Raw genomic sequence first — 18,304 nt, forward strand, 5'->3', positions numbered from 1 at the left:
GCTAAGCAGACCCAATAAAAAACAATAAATCAGCAGCAGCAGCAGCAGCATCTGCCTAATTTTTCTGTGTCCTCACACCAGGGGCTCAGCCTCTTACCTGGATTTATGCAGACCATGGAGCACATGCTTGAGCAGCATTTCTTGGGAAAAGGACAATTATAATCTTTAAGACATTGCTTTATGCATGGTGGCTTCACTACTGCAGGAAAGAAAGGGCAGCTTCCAGGCCTTTCTGCAAGACAGAACAATATTATGGCTCAGAGAGATCTTTTCAAAGGAGGGCAACAGTGGTGTAGAATTATTTGTGGCTTTTCGCATCCCAGCAACCAAAGATTGCGTATTTCTAGGAGGAGCAAAGCTCAGATGAAGAGGCTCCAGGTTTTACCCTCCCTCCCTCCCAGCAGAGTGATGGACATCTGGGCTGAAGCTGGATCAGTCTTTGCTGGGGCTGGCTAAGCTTCCCCACTGTGGCCACTCCTTTTTTTTTTTTTTTGCATTTTAAAATTTTATTGGTTTCCAACCAGTTATACATTTTATCCATATCTCAACATTCTTATCCATTTTTGACTTCCTTCAACGTTACTGACAATCATTCGTAGATATTCCTTTCATACGCATTCCATTCTTACATATTGCCATTTTTCCTCCCTCCCTTCGTTATTTCTAATAGACAATACTTATTAATCCTTTACAGTGCCTCTTTAAAACCCACTAGCGTTGTATTTACATCACAGCTATTTTCCAGATAACCCACAAATTTCCCCCAGTCCTGAATAAACTTTTGATCTTTGGTATATCTGATTTTTCCTGTTAATTTATCCAACTCTACATATTCTATCAACTTTTCCCTCCACTCTTCCACCGTTGGGGTTTCCTCCTGCTTCCATCGTTGAGCTAACACAATTCTAGCAGCTGTTACCGCATATTGGAAAAGTTTACGGTCCTTTCTTTCAATATCCTTTCTTACAATACCCAATAGGAAGGTTTCTGGTTTTTTAGCAAAGGTGTATCTCAGCATCTTTTTCATTTCGTTGTAAATCTCCTCCCAAAAACTTTTAATTTTTTTACATTCCCACCACTGATGATAAAATGTCCCCTCTTTCTGTCTGCATTTCCAACATTTATTGTCTACCTTGTACATCTTTGCCAGCTTCACTGGTGTCATGTACCACCTGTAAAGCATCTTCATCATGTTTTCTTTCAATAGGGTACACGCCGTAAATTTTATATTCACCTTCCATAACCTTTCCCATTCTTCCAATTGGATATTGTATCCGAAGTCCCTTGCCCACTGGACCATCACTGATTTCACTTCTTCATCCTTCGTATTCCATTCCAACAATATTTTATACATTTTCGACAGATTTTTATGTTCATTATTTATTATCTCTTTTTGGTATCTAGATTCTTTTTCCTCATAACCCCTTTCCTTCATCTCTTTTTTAAACATTTCATTAATCTGAAAATAGTGCAGCCAGTCATATGTAAAAACTTTGACCTGGTCATATGGTTTTATTTTCCACTTTCCTCCTTCATTGGTGACCATTTCTTCGTACTTTCCCCACTTTTCTCTCATATTAATTTTCTTTACCCCCATTATCTCTAACGGGGATAACCAGTGGGGGGTTTTTGGTTCTAGTATGTTCTTGTATCTATCCCAGACCTCTATTAATGCACCTCTGAAAACATGGTTACCAAATCCCTTATGGACCCTCTTTTTGTCGCACCAAAGGTACGCGTGCCACCCAAATTTGTTGTTAAATCCTTCCAGATCTAGAAGTTCTTTATTATCCAACTTTACCCACTCTTTTAACCAGCACAGACATGCTGCCTCATAATACAGTCTCATGTCTGGAAGGGAGAAGCCACCTCTTTCTTTTATATCTGTCAATAGTTTAAATTTAATTCTGGGCTTCTTCCCTTCCCAGACATATCTTGAGATCACCTTTTGCCAATCTTTGAAATCTTTTGTGCCTTTTATTATGGGTATAGTTTGAAACAGAAATAGCAACTTGGGGAGCACCATCATTTTGACCATTGATATTCGTCCCCAGAATGATAGTTTCATTCTGGCCCAGGTCTCCAAATCTCTTTTTATTCTATTCCATACTGGGGTGTAGTTGTTTTGGTATAAATCAATGTTCTTTCCGGAAATCCATATTCCCAAGTATTTAACCTTTCTAACTACCTCAATCCCTGTTCTTTGCTGTAATAGTTCAGTCTTATCTTGGTCCAGATTTTTGACAATCATTTTTGTTTTCCCTTTGTTTAGTTTAAATCCTGCTATGTTTCCGAATTTCCCCATCTCATCCAACATCTCCTTTGTACTTTCTATCGGCTCTTCCACAGTCAGAACCACATCGTCTGCATAAGCTTTGACTTTGTACTCATTGGCACCTAGTGTAACCCCTTTAATTTGTTTGTTTTGTCTTATTGCGTTTAGTAAGGTTTCCAGAATCACTATAAATAGCAGTGGCGAAAGCGGGCACCCCTGTCTTGTTCCCTTAGCTATTTTGATATCTTCAGAAATAACGTTGTTGACTATCAGTTTTGCTTTCTGTTCTGTGTAGATTGCCCTTATACCATTCAAAAATTCCTGGCCCACCTCAATAACATCCAAGTTTTTCAACATAAAGTCCCAGACTACATTATCGAACGCTTTCTCTGCGTCTACAAAAATTAGACCTGCTGGTTTATCACACCTATCAGATAGGAATTCGATGATATTAACTATATTTCTTGTGTTATCACTTATTTATCTTCCTGGCAAAAAACCAGCTTGGTCTTTATGTATGATTTTTGATAATATCTTTTTTAATCTTTTAGCTAAAACGGCAGCAAAGATCTTGTAGTCCGTGTTTAATAGAGAGATAGGTCTTTAGTTCTTAATTTGAGTTGGGTCCGAATCTTGTTTTGGGATTATTGTAATGAATGCCTCTTTCCATGTTTCTGGAAAGTCCCTTTCTTTTAAGATGTTATTCATTACTTCGGTTAGCGGGGCTATCAATGTATCTTTCATTTCTTTGTAATAGCTTGATGTAAACCCATCTGGACCCGGTGCCTTCCCTCTTTTTAATTCTTTTATCACTTCTTCTACCTCTTCTCTACATATTAGGGCATTTAGTTGTTCTTTTTGATCTGTCGGAATCTTCCTCAACGTCTTTTCTTCCAGATATCTTTCTATTTTTTCCTTATTATTCCTTTCATTATTCCTGTATAGTTGTTTATAAAAGTCCACAAACCCTTTCCTAATTTCTTTCGGGTCAGTAATTTCTTCTCCATTTAATTCAATTTTGTTAATTAATTTTTGTTCTTTCCTTCTTTTTACCTGCCAAGCAAGCCATTTCCCGGATTTATTTGCGAACTCGAAATTTTTTTGTCTTAACATTTTTATGTTCCATTCGACCTCTTTATTTATTAGCATTGCAAATTGGGTTTGTAGAGCTTTTATTTCCTGCTTTATCTTCTCGTTTTTGGGTTTGTTGATCAACTTTTGTTCATTATCCATAATCTGTCTCAAAATCTCTCTTGTCTTCTTTTCTTTGTTGTTTCTTTTCCATACGTTTTGTTGGATACAAAGGCCCCTCATCACTGCCTTGCTTGCGTCCCATACTACACTCATTTTTGTCCCTTTTCCTAAGTTATCCTGAAAGTATTCTGACAGTTTTTTCTGTATTTTTTCAGTAAATTTTTGGTCATCCCATAGGTTATCATTCAGTCTCCATCTAAAAGTTCGCTCTTCAAATCCTTTTAGCTCCATCTTGATCGGGTTGTGGTCTGAGATTACTTTAGCCTGTATTTCGATTTTTTGGATTCTTGGTATAAGTTCATTCGACACCCATATTTGGTCTATTCTTGACATTGATTGGTTTGGTTCTGAATGGTACGTAAATTGTTTTTCTAGCGGGTGCCTAAATCTCCAGATGTCGATTAGATTACAATTCTTAATCATCGTAAAGAATGTCTTAGGTAGCTTCCCTTCTTTGTTCTTTACTTTCCTTAATCTGTCCATTTCTATTGATACCACGCCGTTCATATCACCCATCATTATAATTTTTTTGTGCATGTATTCAAATAGTTTTTCTTCCAGTAGTCTAAAAAATTCTGTCTTATTCCCATTTGGAGCGTAAATTCCGATAATTATCATTTCTTCGCCTTGCCATTTAATTTGAGCCGCTATTATTCTTCCTTCTTCATCCTTAAATAACTGACGAGACTCAATTCTATTTTTAATATATAAAACAACACCTCTTTTTTTCTTTTTATCCGAAGATATAAATTCGTTCCCTAATCTTTTATTAATAAGGATTTTCCTGTGTTTTTTAGCCACATGCGTTTCTTGAAGGCATATGATGTCCAAATTCTTCTTCTTTAGAATACGTTCAATTCCATTCCGTTTCTTCTTATCGTTCATTCCATTAATGTTCCAATTCCATAATTTTAGCGTCATTCTCCTTACCACTATCTAAATTTAAAAATTTAAACTTGTAGTCTTTCTGTCTCTTCTCCTTCTTCTTCTTCTCCCTCTTCTTCCGACTCTCTTTCAGTCTGCTCTTCTTCTTCACCTAATTCAAATTCCTCCTTCCTTCTAAGTCCTCCTTCTGCTCCTTTGCTCTCTTCCTCTCCTTGTTGTAGTTCTTTATATCTTCTTGTAAATTTTCCTATCTCCTCAGGGCTTAACAGTCTTCTTTTTACTCCTTTATAGAAAAAAGAGACGCCTTCCGGAAATTCCCATCTGAAATCAATCTTGTTTTTCTTAAGTAATTGCACCAGTGGTTTGTAAGCTTCTCTTCGTTTCAACAACCTTATTGGGATATCTTTAAATATAATTATATAATTCCCATCAATATAAAGTCTCTTCTCTCTATTCCTCTGCAAAATCGAGTTTCTCATCTCTCTATCCTTAAAAGTGATTAGGCAGTCACCTGGGAACTTCTTTAACTTGCTTGATTTAACTTTCATTCTATATACGTTGTGTATTGTCTTTGCAAATTCTTCTTCTGAAAGCTCCATCCACTGCGCAATTTCCTTTATTAGTCTTTCTCTTATATTCTCGTTTTGCATTTCCGGTACTTGCCTCAACCTTAAATTAACTTTTCTCTGTTTCAGTTCGTTCATTGCGATAGAATCCTTTATTTCCTCTTGTATTTTATTTAAATCTGCAATCTTATTTCTCATCTTCTCCTCTTCTCGCTTCATCTCTTTCATTTCCTGTTTTGTCTTCTTAAATCCCTCATCCACTCTCCTTGAAACCTCCTTAATCTGTCCTTTCAGTTCACTGACTGTCTCCTCAATCTTTTTGTCCATTTTCCCTATTTTGTTGTCTACCTGTTCTAACTTTGTCTCCAGATTCTTTTCACTTTGTTTTATTTCTGCAAACATCTTCAATATTTCTGTTCTAAATTCTGTTTCCTGCTTTGAGGCTCTCCTGTCTGTTGGAGTCCCCCCCTCTGCCCCTTTTTTCTGTGTGTGCGACATATTCCTCTGTATCTCAATATCAAATATATACACTATGTGTTTTCTATCCAGTTGTAATTACGTCACTATTATATACTATCGAACACTATCGGGCTGACCAAGAGACAGGAGATCGCCTATATAGGAAGGAAAAAGGAAAGGCAAAGCAAGCAAAAGAACATTACAAAATACAGCTTCCTTAAGCTTTCACCTCAATGTCTTAAATATTATCCCTCCCCCTACCAATTTGGGGGGAGGTAGTTATTTGTCCGTGTTCTTCTTGCCCCTATTTGGGCTAATCCAGTTCAGGCTAGTCGAGATGATCTATTAATACTGAATAGTCCCAAAAGTATAGTCCAATAATAGAAGAAATGTCTCTCTAGCACAGTTGTCGCCTAAATATTTGACCAAACCTAATTTGCCTCCACCTGAGTTTCCAACTTAGTGTTTGGCTTAAACCACTAGGAGAGTAGTTCTTCCAACTTGAGTCACTGGAAGAATAGTTTTCCAACTTAGGTAGAAAGAGTCTTTGGATAACTTTCCACACTGCCTATTTCCAGTTGTTCATTTTATTTTGGTTTTTAAATTTGGTTCAAACTGACTTAAAGTTCCTTAGCAAGGTTTAAAGAAAAGGGGAGCAAGTAATATTGCATAAAAAAGTGATAAGACAGAAGAAGGAGACCCCTCAAGACCAGTCTGTGGGACCTCAGAATGCTTTTTCCCTTTATCTAGAAATATTTTAAAGTGGTTTAATATAGCGTCGGAGGTCCTTCTTACCCTCAGGTCAAAATGGCGTCAGAGTTTCTTTTTAAACTTGATGACTTCCTCACAAAAGTTTTAATCAATAGTCCTCTCTGTTTTCTTGTAGTCTCACTTGCTGTAACTGCTGGGTCTCTCTAATTCACGCAGCTTCTCTGTTCCCCCTTTAATATCTTCCTTTCTCCTCTTTTTTTTTGTAAAGAGTTACTTTTTAACTTAGTTAGCACAAGCCCAAAAAGTCGTGGGGGAAACAGAAACAGTAACCGCTAGCGGCAACTTACTTTCACTTTTGGCTCTGCAAACAGCGCTGCGTCTTTTTCAGTGATGCCAGGCAGACCACTGAACTCGGAATCTTCTCTTTTTTAACCGGGTGCTTTCTTATTCACTGTGGCCACTCCTATCCCTTGGTGTTCTTTCCAGCTATGAAGTGGGCATCAGAGATTTCCTTCCCGCATCTGCTTCACCTTTAAAGCCCTATACGGCCTAGGACCCAAATACCTACGGGACCTCCTCTCCTGGTCTGCCCCGCGGAGGACCTTAAGGTCCACAAATAACAACACTTTGGAGGTCCCAAGCCTCAAGGAGGTTAGATTGGTTTCAACTAGGGCCGGGGCTTTTTCAGCACTGGCCCCGATGTGGTGGAATGCTCTGTCACAAGAGACCAGGGCCCTGCGGGACTTGACATCTTTCCGCAGGGCCTGCAAGGGCCTGTTCTGCCTGGCCTTCGGTTTGGACTCGGTCTGACCCTTATGTTCCTCTCCCCCTATGGCCTTGATTTATCAGCTACTTTAAAATGAGGCTGCATTTTAAACTGCATTTTAACCTGTATTTTAAATTGGGTTCCCCCCTCTCTTTTCCCCCTATTATGTTTTTACTGTGATTTTACTGGTGTTAGCCGCCCTGAGCCTGGCTCTGGCCAGGGAGGGCGGGGTATAAATAAAATTTATTATTATTATTATTTATTAGTCTGCTTCTGAGGGGAAGGACTTCCTCCCGTTGTTTAGTGGGGAGTTTTCTCAGAGACGAGGGCTACACTTGTCCCTTTGAGTATTTCTCAGGAGCGCTTGAAAGCCTTTGTGCCAGAAGCACATTGAAGTCCTGGGGAATTTATAAAGCAAAAAATCTTAACAGCTGCTGAATGGCTGGATTCTGACATCTCAGTTCTTGCTGAGCTCCTCAGTAAAGAGTGGACAGGCTAATAGGTCCCAGCTCTTTCCCATACACCCCACCTCCCTCTAATATAGGGGACATCCTACTGAAGGTGAGACTGTTGCACCCCAAGACTCTAGTCTGCTTCTGATGGGAAATGACTTCTTACCTTTTAGTGGAGTTTGACAAGTGTGGCCACAGTTGTTGCTGCAGCACTTCTTCTTTCCAGGACATGAAAAATCTCCAGAACATTCCTCCACACATAGTCCAAAGCCTTCTCGTGGGGGGCAGTATCCTGGCTTCACTGGAACAGAACAACCACATGACTGCCCGGCAGTGGAGTGGGGGTCTTTTCATAGAATCATAGAATCATAGAGTTGGAAGAGACCACAAGGGCCATCGAGTCCAACCCCCTGCCAAGCAGGAAACACCATCAGAGCACTCCTGACATATGGTTGTCAAGCCTCTGCTTAAAGACCTCCAAAGTAGGAGACTCCACCACACTCCTTGGCAGCAAATTCCACTGTCAAACAGCTCTTACTGTCAGGAAGTTCTTCCTAATGTTTAGGTGGAATCTTCTTTCTTGTCGTTTGGATCCATTGCTCTGTGTCCGCTTCTCTGGAGCAGCAGAAAACAACCTTTCTCCCTCCTCTATGTGACATCCTTTCCTATATTTGAACATGGCTATCATATCACCCCTTCACCTCCTCTTCTCCAGGCTAAACATGCCCAGCTCCCTTAGCCGTTCCTCATAAGGCATCGTTTCCAGGCCTTTGACCATTTTGGTTGCCCTCCTCTGGACACGTTCCAGTTTGTAAGTGTCCTTCTTGAATTGTGGTTCCCAGAACTGGACACAGTACTCCAGGTGTGGTCTGACCAGAGCAGAATACAGTGGCACTATTACTTCCCTTGATCTAGATGCTATACTCCTATTGATGCAGCCCAGAATTGCATTGGCTTTTTTAGCTGCCGCGTCACACTGTTGACTTTTAAGTCAGCCCACTCTGGGCTCCAGGCTCCCTTATGGATTGGAATTGGAAGACATCCCCAAGTCCAAGCCTTGGCAATGTAGGAACCACAGCTCAAGAACCTCTTGGAGACATCTGCTTTACTCTTGGGCTGCAGCTTAAGGGCTGTGGGTGGATTTTGGAGAGGGATCTCCATCCCTTCCCCCTCCTCCCCAGCTGTCATTCACAGAATCCTAGAATTGTAGATGTGATGGCCTGGGATTCGAACTCGGAGGCTGAACCTGAGGGATCTCAGCCTGCACAGGAGTCCCCACCTCCAGAACCAGCTGAGCCGGGGCTGGGGCCTGAGCCTGAAGGGCCCTCACCTGTGCTGAATCCTCAGGTGCAGGCGTCAGCTGAGTCTGCTCTGGCTCCGGAGGTGACTGAGGACCCATTGCCTGCAGGTGCGCCTCTCCCAGCCCTGTCAGGGGAAGGGGAAGCTGCCCCTGGGTCCAGTAACCCTCCAGCCTCTCCTGAGCTGCAGAGGCTCAGGACAGAGAGGCAGAAGGAACTAAGTTCCTGCAGGAGGAGTGCTCACCTCCAGGCCAGGAGAGGCGAGTCACCAGAGGATCGGGGCCGCCCTATGCCTTGGGACAGATAAAAGCCGGCCAGCCCCAGTACCAAGTTGCAGGAGCAACATTGTTGGTTGCTAGTTCCTGCCTGAACCCTGTCCTGCCTTCGTCTCTGAGCTCCTGACCCACCCTGGCTCCCTGCTTGCAAGCCTGTTCCTGACTTCACCTGACTCCCTGCCCTGCAATCAGCTTCAGCTACTACGGACTGCCTCCACGTTGCACCTTTGACCACGAACCGGACTTGGACCTCACCTATCGAGTAACCCACAGGACCAGCACAGTAGAGTTGGAAGGGACCCCCAAGGGGCATCTAGTCCAACTGCCTCCAATGCAGAAATCAGAACTAATGAATCCCTGAAATATGTCTTCTGCTAAAAAGCCTCCAATTTCGATGATAATTTTTGGAAGGGTTCCCTGCACAATTTAGTGCTGGCCTACAAAAGCAAGCCAAGCTGTGGGATTGTAAAGCCGCTGGTGGAGGAGAAGGCAGAGGCTGGAGAAAGGGCTTTGAGTGGAAAGTGTCCTATCCCCAACATGGGCACCCCTTGAGGAGCTCACCAAAGCTGCCATACCAGAAATTGGGTGTGGTGTGGGTAAAAGGTACAGGTAAAGGGGCCCCTGACCATTAGCTCCAGTCGTGACCGACTCAGGGGTTGCGGCGCTCATCTCGCTTTATTGGCCGAGGGAGCTAGCATACAGCTTCCGGGTCATGTGGCCAGCAGGACTAAGCTGCTTCTGGCAAACCAGAGCAGCGCACGGAAACGCCGTTTACCTTCCTGCCGGAGTGGTACCTATTGATCTACTTCCACTTTGACGTGCTTTCCAACTGCTAGGTTGGCAGGAGCAGGGACCGAGCAATGGAAGCTCACCCTGTTGTGGGGGATTCGAACCGCTGACCTTCTGATTGGCAAGTCCTAGGCTCTGTGGTTTAACCCACAGCACCACCCGCATCCCATGGAGGGGGTAGCTGCCTGCTGAATGGGACACAGGTGTTGGAAACCTCCATCCAACCTTGATGCCTGCTTCCTCTCATTTCAACAGAGCTCTATGGTTTGTTGCAGCTGATGTCAATCAAAACAAGAGCCATAAAGTGTGTGGGGTCCATGGTAGTGCCCCCTTAAACGGTCCCAGACAGATGGCCCTCCATGGCTCAGAAATGCCTGCTCCTCTGGAGGATCTGAACTCTGCACACAGAGCAACAGCAGCAGAAGAGCAGAGAGAGCCTTGCTCAGGTAGAAAGGGCTCCATCTTTCAGGCAGGGTCCAAAGGGGGTCACATACCTTGGCCAGAGGCAGAGGACACCACGGCACAGAGAGAGAGGAGCCCCGCGAGGAGGAAGATGAGAGCACCAGGCCTCATGGCTAGGCAGGTCACTGTGCCCTCCAGCCTCCAGCCAGGTGGCTTTTATAATTCCCCAATGCAGCAGGAGCCCCACCCAGACCAGAGAGGAGACAATGAGGAAAGGTGGTGCTGGCAAATGTTCCCGCATTGCACAAGAAACTATGAGGAGAATGTAAAGGTCGCTGTCCCTTGGCAAGCGAAGATCAAAGGGGCCACTTCACATTGCGTTCTCCATTTGCAATCCAATTTCCAAGAAAGTGTCTCAGGGGTCAATGCTCCTTTTACAAAACAAATGTCATTGTGCAGAAGAAGTGGGAAGATGTTGGGGAAATGGGAGAGGGCTTTTGCACGCCCTGGGTATGGCTGAATCTGGGCTCTGGTATTATAAACCAGCGGCTGAGAGGCTGGGGGGCGCTCCATCCTGCCTAACCATGAAGTCTGATGGCCTCCTCATCTCCCTCCTCCTTGGGCTCTTCTCTCTCTGTGCCTTGATTCCCTCTGCCAAGATAGGTCATCCCTTTTGCACCCTTCCCTTTCCTCCAAGGGCAAGACTATCTGGACAGTTCTAGTTGCCACATGGGCGGTGGTTCTTCTGGACCTTTTCGTGCTCCAACGCCTCTGAGATGTCCAGGAGAGAGAAGAACAGAGGGTTTCTGACATGGAGGTCTGGCAAGTGACTTTCCCAAGAGTGTTTAAACAATGGCTTTAGCGGTGATTCCTGCATTGCTGGAGGTTGGATAGATAAGCCTTGGCATTACCTTCAAGCTCTACTTTTCTATGATGCTATCCTATTGTCAAGGAGTTGTCAGGTGAGCTCAGGTCATCCACAGGGCCGGAAAGAACGTGAGGCATGAAATGCAATTAGCTTTTATTCACAGAAAGCAACAACACAACCGAATCACACTGGCTCGACTTAGCTTGAGCATAGCTGTCAACGTTTCTCTTTTTTAAAGGGAAATTCCTGTTTTCCGAATAGGATTCTTTGCAAGAAAAGGGAAAAGTTGACAGCTATGAGCTTGAGACGTTGCTGGAAATGTTTTCTTCTAGCCTCTCACACTGGATCCCTCCTATTCCATGGAGGAGGAGAGGCAGTAGCAGAGGCAACCTCTGATTCCTCTCTGTCCAGGTCTTCTTCTTCCATGTCCTCCTGGACTGGTAGCAGCACCACTCTTCCTCATCCAGCCAGTCCCTGACACCTACCACGCAGCTCCGCTGAAGGTCCTATGTTTGCAGCATGCATTTTCCCCTATGGACATTGTCAGAGCTGCCACCCAGTCCCAGCTCACATAGGACCAAGTCCACCAGCGTTCACTTTATAAGAGTCTTTATTAAGTTACAGGTTTCATTTCCGAACTGCAGCGTGCAGCTCTACACCTTCTGCCCTAGGTCGGCGAAGACCCGTCTGAGTCCCCGCCTCTTGCACACCAGCTTAATACCCTAGCCTTGCTCCACCTCCTTCGCCTCTCCCTACGTCTCTGGGTCCTTCTGCCCCCCTGGGCCTCCTCCCTTCTACTCTCCTCTGACGCTGACCCCCCTGATCCTTCTGCCTCCTTGCGGCGGGCTTTGGGACCTGGCTCACTCTCCGGGCTGCTTACTGCTCCAGCTTCCGCTGCATTTGAACTTGGCGCGCGCGCCCAACTCTCTACTTTCCTCTTAACCGTTGCCTCGCTCTCTGAGGAGGGCGTGACCACCCCTGACTCGTGCCCTCCCTCCTGCTGACAGCCTCCGGAACCCGATGCCTGGCTACCTTCCTCCCTGCTGCTCTCAGTCTTGAGCGTGGGTCCCGACTTCCAGCTGCTGCCGCCCTCAGTTATGAGCGTGGGTCCCGACTTCCAGCTGCTACTCTCTGAATCTCCTCTGTTCCCTTCCTCCTGGGGTGTCCCCCCGGAACCCCCCCTTGCTCTGCTCACTGGGGCTCCCTTTTGGGAGTCCTCTGACTCACTGCTTAGGCTTGGAGATCTCGGGTCGTCATCATCACTCATTTTCCCTTCGGATTCCTCCCCCTCGCTCTCTGCTTCCTCCCTTCTCTGCGTCTCTGCTCCTGAACCCCTGACATCCATCCCCCCCTCGAAGCCCCCCCTTCCCCCCTCCCCGCTTTCAGGTGTGGGTGCTGGGTGCTCCATCATCACGGGAGGGAATGCCGGATACAGTTCGCTCCCCGTGGTTGGCCGCCAACTGAAGACCTCCGAGTCTTCCTGCTCGCGGTCGCCGACGTTGACCTGTTCCGCTTCCATCTCTGTACCGCCGTGCTCGAACCCAAGGTCCTCCCCGAACACGTCCATGTCAGTCTCTGCGTCGGTCGCTCGACCTGGCATCTCCAGCCACTTCCGGCGCCATTGCTCCTCCGGTCGATCGTCCCACCAATACGAGGTGTCTGACGCCGAACCCGCCGGCGATCCTTCTGGGGAACGGGTGCTCAGTGCGGGTTCCCCGTCCGAGTCGAAGCCATGGAACGTGCTGGAAGAAAGTGTGGGCGTGAACAGCCAGTCGTCGAAGAAGCTCGCTGGCATGGGTCTGTGTGGGAAAAGGGCATGAAACTCGTCCTTGAGCAGGGGTTCCTCCAAAGCGTAGTCTGGCACCCAGCTATTGGCGCTGGCCCGGGTGCCCTCTCTGGCTAGGAGGTATTCGACTCCCTCTTCCCCCCATCTGGAGTCCAAAATCTCCGTGACCTCGTTGATGGGGTCTTGCTGCGTCACCCCTCGCGTCTCCGTCCGCTCCCGGAACGGACTCAGTGCCGTCCCTGGCTCCTGGAATCTGTGAGGTGCCTTGTAGGGAGTGAGCACCGACCTGTGGAACACCGGATGCATTCTGGAACCCTCCGGCAGCGCCAGTCGGAAGGCTACCGGGTTGATCTGTGCTTCGACTTGGTACGGACCAATTTGCTTGTGCCCCAACTTCTTCTTGGCTAGTGACCTGGTCGGCACTGCGTGGGCTGCCAACCAGACCCAGTCTCCCACTTGGATCTCTTCGCCAACCCGCCTGTGCTTGTCAGCTTGCACCTTGTAGGCGTGCTTAGCTAGCTCCAGCTGCCGTCTGAGTTGATCGTGTACCGCCTGCAACTCTGACGCGAACGCGTCCGCCGTCTGTGGTTCTCCGTCCCCCACTCTCTCCCGTCCCGGGAAGGTTCTGGGATTCCTCCCATTGTTGGCGAAGAACGGCGTCACCCCTGTGGACACGTGCTTCGTGTTGTTGTAAGCGAACTCGGCGAGCGGCAGGTAATCCACCCAGGTCGCAGGTTGTTGATTGGCATAGCATCTCAGGTACTGCTGCATGATGGCATTGACCCTCTCTGCTTGCCCGTTGGTCTGCGGGTGTCTTGCTGATGCCAGATCGACCTTGACATTTAGAAAACTCATCAGCTTCTGCCAGAAATTCGAGACGAACTGGCGCCCGCGGTCGGACAGGATAGACCGCGGCAGACCATGCACTTTGAACACGTGATCTATGAACAGTTTGGCGGTTTGTTCCGCCGTGGCCACCTTCGCACACGGAATGAAATGTGCCATCTTGGTGAACAAGTCCACCACCACTAGTACAGCTGTCTTGCCTCTCGAGCTGGGTAGATCCGTAACAAAGTCCAGGGCCACCCTCTCCCACGGTTCAAACGGCGTTTGCAGCGGTTCCAGCAGTCCCGCCGGTGGTTTGTGCACCGGTTTGGCCCTCTGGCAGGTGTCGCACCTCGCAACGTAGTCCGCGACTTCCCCTCTCAGTCTGGGCCACCAAAAGTCCCTTGCGACTAATTCCACCGTTTTTTCCGTGCCAAAGTGCCCGGCCGTGGGTGCGTCGTGCAGCTGCTGCAGTACCCTGGCGCGAAGTTCGTCTCCCGGCACGTAGATGGCCCCTTTACGTAAGAGCAAGCCGTCTCGTATCTGGAACTCGTCGCCCCTCGCCGTGCCCTTGTGCACCTCTGCCATCTTCGCCTGCGCGAAGGAGTCGTCCTGCAACGCCCGCCGCACCGCATCCAGGTCTACTGTGGCTGAAGCGCACGCCCACGCTGTTGGCGCGAAGATGTGCATGGCTGCCGCTGGCGTCGCCTCTTCGAGGTATTGCGGTTTGCGGGACAGTGCATCCGCCATGACGTTGGTGTCGCCTGGGACGTACTCTATTCGGAAATTGAAGTTAGCAAAGAACTCCGCCCAACGTATCTGCCTCTGGTTCAGGAACTGAGCCGTGCGCCAGTGCTCCAGATTCTTGTGATCCGTGCAGACCTGCACCGTGTGCTTGGCGCCGATCAGGAAGTGCCTCCACGCCTTGAAAGCTGCATGAATGGCCAGCAACTCCCTGTCCCAGATGGTGTAGTTCTGCTCCGACTTGCTGAGCTTTCTGGAGTAGAACGCTCCCGGCCTCCAGACCCCCTGTGGGTCCCTTTGCAGCAGGACAGCTCCCACTGCTCTATCGGACGCGTCTGTCTCTACCCGCATCGGTCTGCTGGGGTCGATATGCAGCAGTTGCTCTTCCGACGCGAAGAGACGCTTGAGTGCCTGAAAGGACTGCTCCGCCTGCTCCGTCCAGATGAATTTCTTTTTCTTGGAGCTTAGCGTGTCCGTAATGGCCGCCGTCTGCATCGCGAACCCCTTGATAAACTTGCGATAGAAGTTGGCGAAGCCGACAAACCGCTGGACCTCCTTCCGGTTGCGCGGGCTCTTCCAATCCAACACCGCACGAACCTTGGCGCTGTCCATGGCTAGCCCCTTGTCCGACAACTTGTAACCCAAGAAATCCACCTCCGTCGTGTCGAACTGGCACTTCTCCAGTTTGGCGTACAGTCTATGCTGCTGCAGCCTCTTCAGCACCTCCCGAACATCTTGGTCATGGGCTTGCTGCGATTCGGAGAATATCAGGATGTCATCCAGAAAGCAGACGCACTTCTTGTAAAGGAGTCCCGCCAACACATGATGCATGAAAGCTTGGAAACAGTGAGAACCGTTTTGCAATCCAAACGGCATCACTCTGTATTCGTAGGTGCCCAGAGGCGTGAACATGGCAGTCTTCCACTCATCGCCCTCCCTCATGCGGATGAGATTGTACGCACCTCGCAGGTCCAACTTGGTGAACACGCGTCCCTTGCGCACCGTCGCTAGTAGGTCGTCAATCCTGGGCATGGGGAAATCAGAAGGCTTGGTCATCTTGTTTAAGAGGCGAAAATCCACCACCAGTCTTTTTTGGGGCGTGTCTTTCTTCTTCACGAAGAAAACAGGACTGCCCCCTACTGCCCTGGACTCCCGGATGAAACCGCGCTGCAAATTGTGATCTATGAACTGTTTGAGTTCCTGTAATTCGTCCTCAGACATGGAATACAGCTTCCCTTTCGGCAGCGTCGCCCCTGGTAGGAGGTCAATCTTGCAGTCATATTGCCTGTGCGGTGGTAGCTTGTCAGCCTCTTTCTCGCAGAAGACCTCCAGAAAGTCTGCGTATTTGTGGGGGACTGCTTGCAACGTTCCCAACTGCAGTTGTGATTCCTCCTCCTCTCTGGGCAGAATGCAGTGTTCTGCGCAATAAGAGGAGCCGAAGATCAGCTGTCTCTGGTACCAAGCCAGTGTCGGACTGTGCCTGTCCAGCCAACTCATGCCCAACACAATGGGCGTGTCCGACAGTTGGGTGACATTAAAACTGATGACTTCCCTGTGGTTGCCAAGGCGCATCACCATCGGTGGCGTTTGCTTCACCACCTGCCCCCCTAGCAACTCTCTGCCATCCACTGTGACGACTTGCAGGGGCAGAGTGGCAGGCAGTAGCTGTATAGCGTGCTGCTCCACAAAATCCTGCGCTATAAAGTCTGCGTTGCTTCCAGAATCCACAGAGAGCGGCACTTCGATAGTGACGCCATCGGGTAGCTGGAGAGATGCTGTGAGCTGCACTACTGGTTTGGGTGGGAGGGGGTCCGTGGGTTGCAAGATCGCTGGGGACTGCTTCACTGATGCGTCTGGCTGGGCCCCAGTGCCTCTGTCTCCAGCCAGACATCGTCGTTTCCCTGCTGTGGTTCTCCTTGCTGCGTTGCTGCAGTCACCATTGCTGAGGCTGCAGTGTGCTTGTGGAGCCTCCGGGGACACTCTTTCGCCAAATGGCCTGGATCCTCGCAGATGTAACACTTCCTGTTCCCTCTAGGAGGCTTCGCTTTCACTGCTGTCGGTGCTTGGGCTCTGGCTGCTGACTGAGCCCTTGCACCTCCAACCTCCATCGGTTCCCCTCCCCCTCCAGGCGGAGGTGTGGATTGCGCACGCGCTGCTTCTCTTGGAACGAAAGAGAAACTTCTCGCTGCTTCGCGCCCTCCACGTCCTTCATCTCTGCACCATGGACGTTCTTCCAGCCTTACCCCCACAGTCAGCGCCCTTTGGACCACCTCCTGCGTGCTTCGGGGCCTCTCCCCCCTTGCAATTTCATCCTTGACCGCAGAGCTTAGACCCTCCCAGAACAGGTCTCTGACAGGGGGCGAATCCCGGTCCCACTCTAAGGCACTGACCAGCGCAAAAAAGCGGGCGTGGTACTGCCGGACGCTTGCCCTCCCTTGTTTTAGTCCATGAATCTCCCGCCGGGCAAGATCCACATCAATAGTAGACAAAAAACACGCATCCATCGCTTTGATAAAGGCATCTGCATTCTGAAGCGCCGGATCTTTATCCCTCCACAAATTGCGTAGCCACGCTTTAGCATCCCCATGCAAATGGGATAGTATGAACCCCACTTTCTCTTCCTCATCTCTAAAGTCTTTTGCCAGCAGTTGCAGTGCGCACATTACGTCTGCTCGAAAATTGGGGTACTGTTGTAAATTCCCATCGAAGTGAGCCACAAGCCCTCCTGCTCTCCGTGCCAACCCAACCCCCTCCGGTCTGGGTCCTGGCTGCCCGTGTTTAACCCATGCTTCAAACCTGGCGTGGAGATCTCTGTAGGCGGCTGCCGCATCCTCCTCCCTCTTCTTGGATGCCAGTACCTCCGCGTTCAATTGGGTAACTGCCTGTTGCAGCGCTGCAACTGTCTCTGCTTCCGTCATCTCTGCTAACCGTCGTGAGCTTGCTCCCAAACACCGATCCCCTCCTCCAGCTGCCTCTCTCTCCGCTGCGAGATATCAGGTGTCCGAAGCTTTTAAGAGACGGGTCTTACTGTCAGAGCTGCCACCCAGTCCCAGCTCACATAGGACCAAGTCCACCAGCGTTCACTTTATAAGAGTCTTTATTAAGTTACAGGTTTCATTTCCGAACTGCAGCGTGCAGCTCTACACCTTCTGCCCTAGGTCGGCGAAGACCCGTCTGAGTCCCCGCCTCTTGCACACCAGCTTAATACCCTAGCCTTGCTCCACCTCCTTCGCCTCTCCCTACGTCTCTGGGTCCTTCTGCCCCCCTGGGCCTCCTCCCTTCTACTCTCCTCTGACGCTGACCCCCCTGATCCTTCTGCCTCCTTGCGGCGGGCTTTGGGACCTGGCTCACTCTCCGGGCTGCTTACTGCTCCAGCTTCCGCTGCATTTGAACTTGGCGCGCGCGCCCAACTCTCTACTTTCCTCTTAACCGTTGCCTCGCTCTCTGAGGAGGGCGTGACCACCCCTGACTCGTGCCCTCCCTCCTGCTGACAGCCTCCGGAACCCGATGCCTGGCTACCTTCCTCCCTGCTGCTCTCAGTCTTGAGCGTGGGTCCCGACTTCCAGCTGCTGCCGCCCTCAGTTATGAGCGTGGGTCCCGACTTCCAGCTGCTACTCTCTGAATCTCCTCTGTTCCCTTCCTCCTGGGGTGTCCCCCCGGAACCCCCCCTTGCTCTGCTCACTGGGGCTCCCTTTTGGGAGTCCTCTGACTCACTGCTTAGGCTTGGAGATCTCGGGTCGTCATCATCACTCATTTTCCCTTCGGATTCCTCCCCCTCGCTCTCTGCTTCCTCCCTTCTCTGCGTCTCTGCTCCTGAACCCCTGACAGACATGAACATGAGAATCTTTCTTTCCTGCTGAAGCAATCTAGAGGACTCTGTGTTGAGAGTAGGAGCCGCGGCTGCAGCCCAGCACCAGGGCAGAAGGGGTAACATGCAGGGGGAGGAGGA

General features: G+C 48.8%; 1 long non-coding RNA gene across 1 annotated transcript in view; it reads right to left on the reverse strand.

Annotated features, from left to right (window-relative positions):
• Nucleotides 1-11,518, reverse strand: part of LOC309534362 — a 12,328-nt gene extending 810 nt beyond the window's left edge. The window contains exons 1-3 of the long non-coding RNA XR_014220621.1: nucleotides 11,044-11,518; nucleotides 7,535-7,669; nucleotides 98-232 (exon numbers count right to left, since the gene is read on the reverse strand). This is a non-coding gene — a long non-coding RNA (uncharacterized lncRNA). The remainder of the gene's footprint in view (nucleotides 1-97; nucleotides 233-7,534; nucleotides 7,670-11,043) is intronic.
• Between the last annotated feature and the right edge of the window lie 6,786 nt (nucleotides 11,519-18,304).

The sequence above is a fragment of the Podarcis vaucheri genome (assembly GCF_965113315.1).
Source record: "Podarcis vaucheri genome assembly, chromosome: 6".
In the NCBI taxonomy this organism is placed as follows: Eukaryota; Metazoa; Chordata; class Lepidosauria; order Squamata; family Lacertidae; genus Podarcis; species Podarcis vaucheri.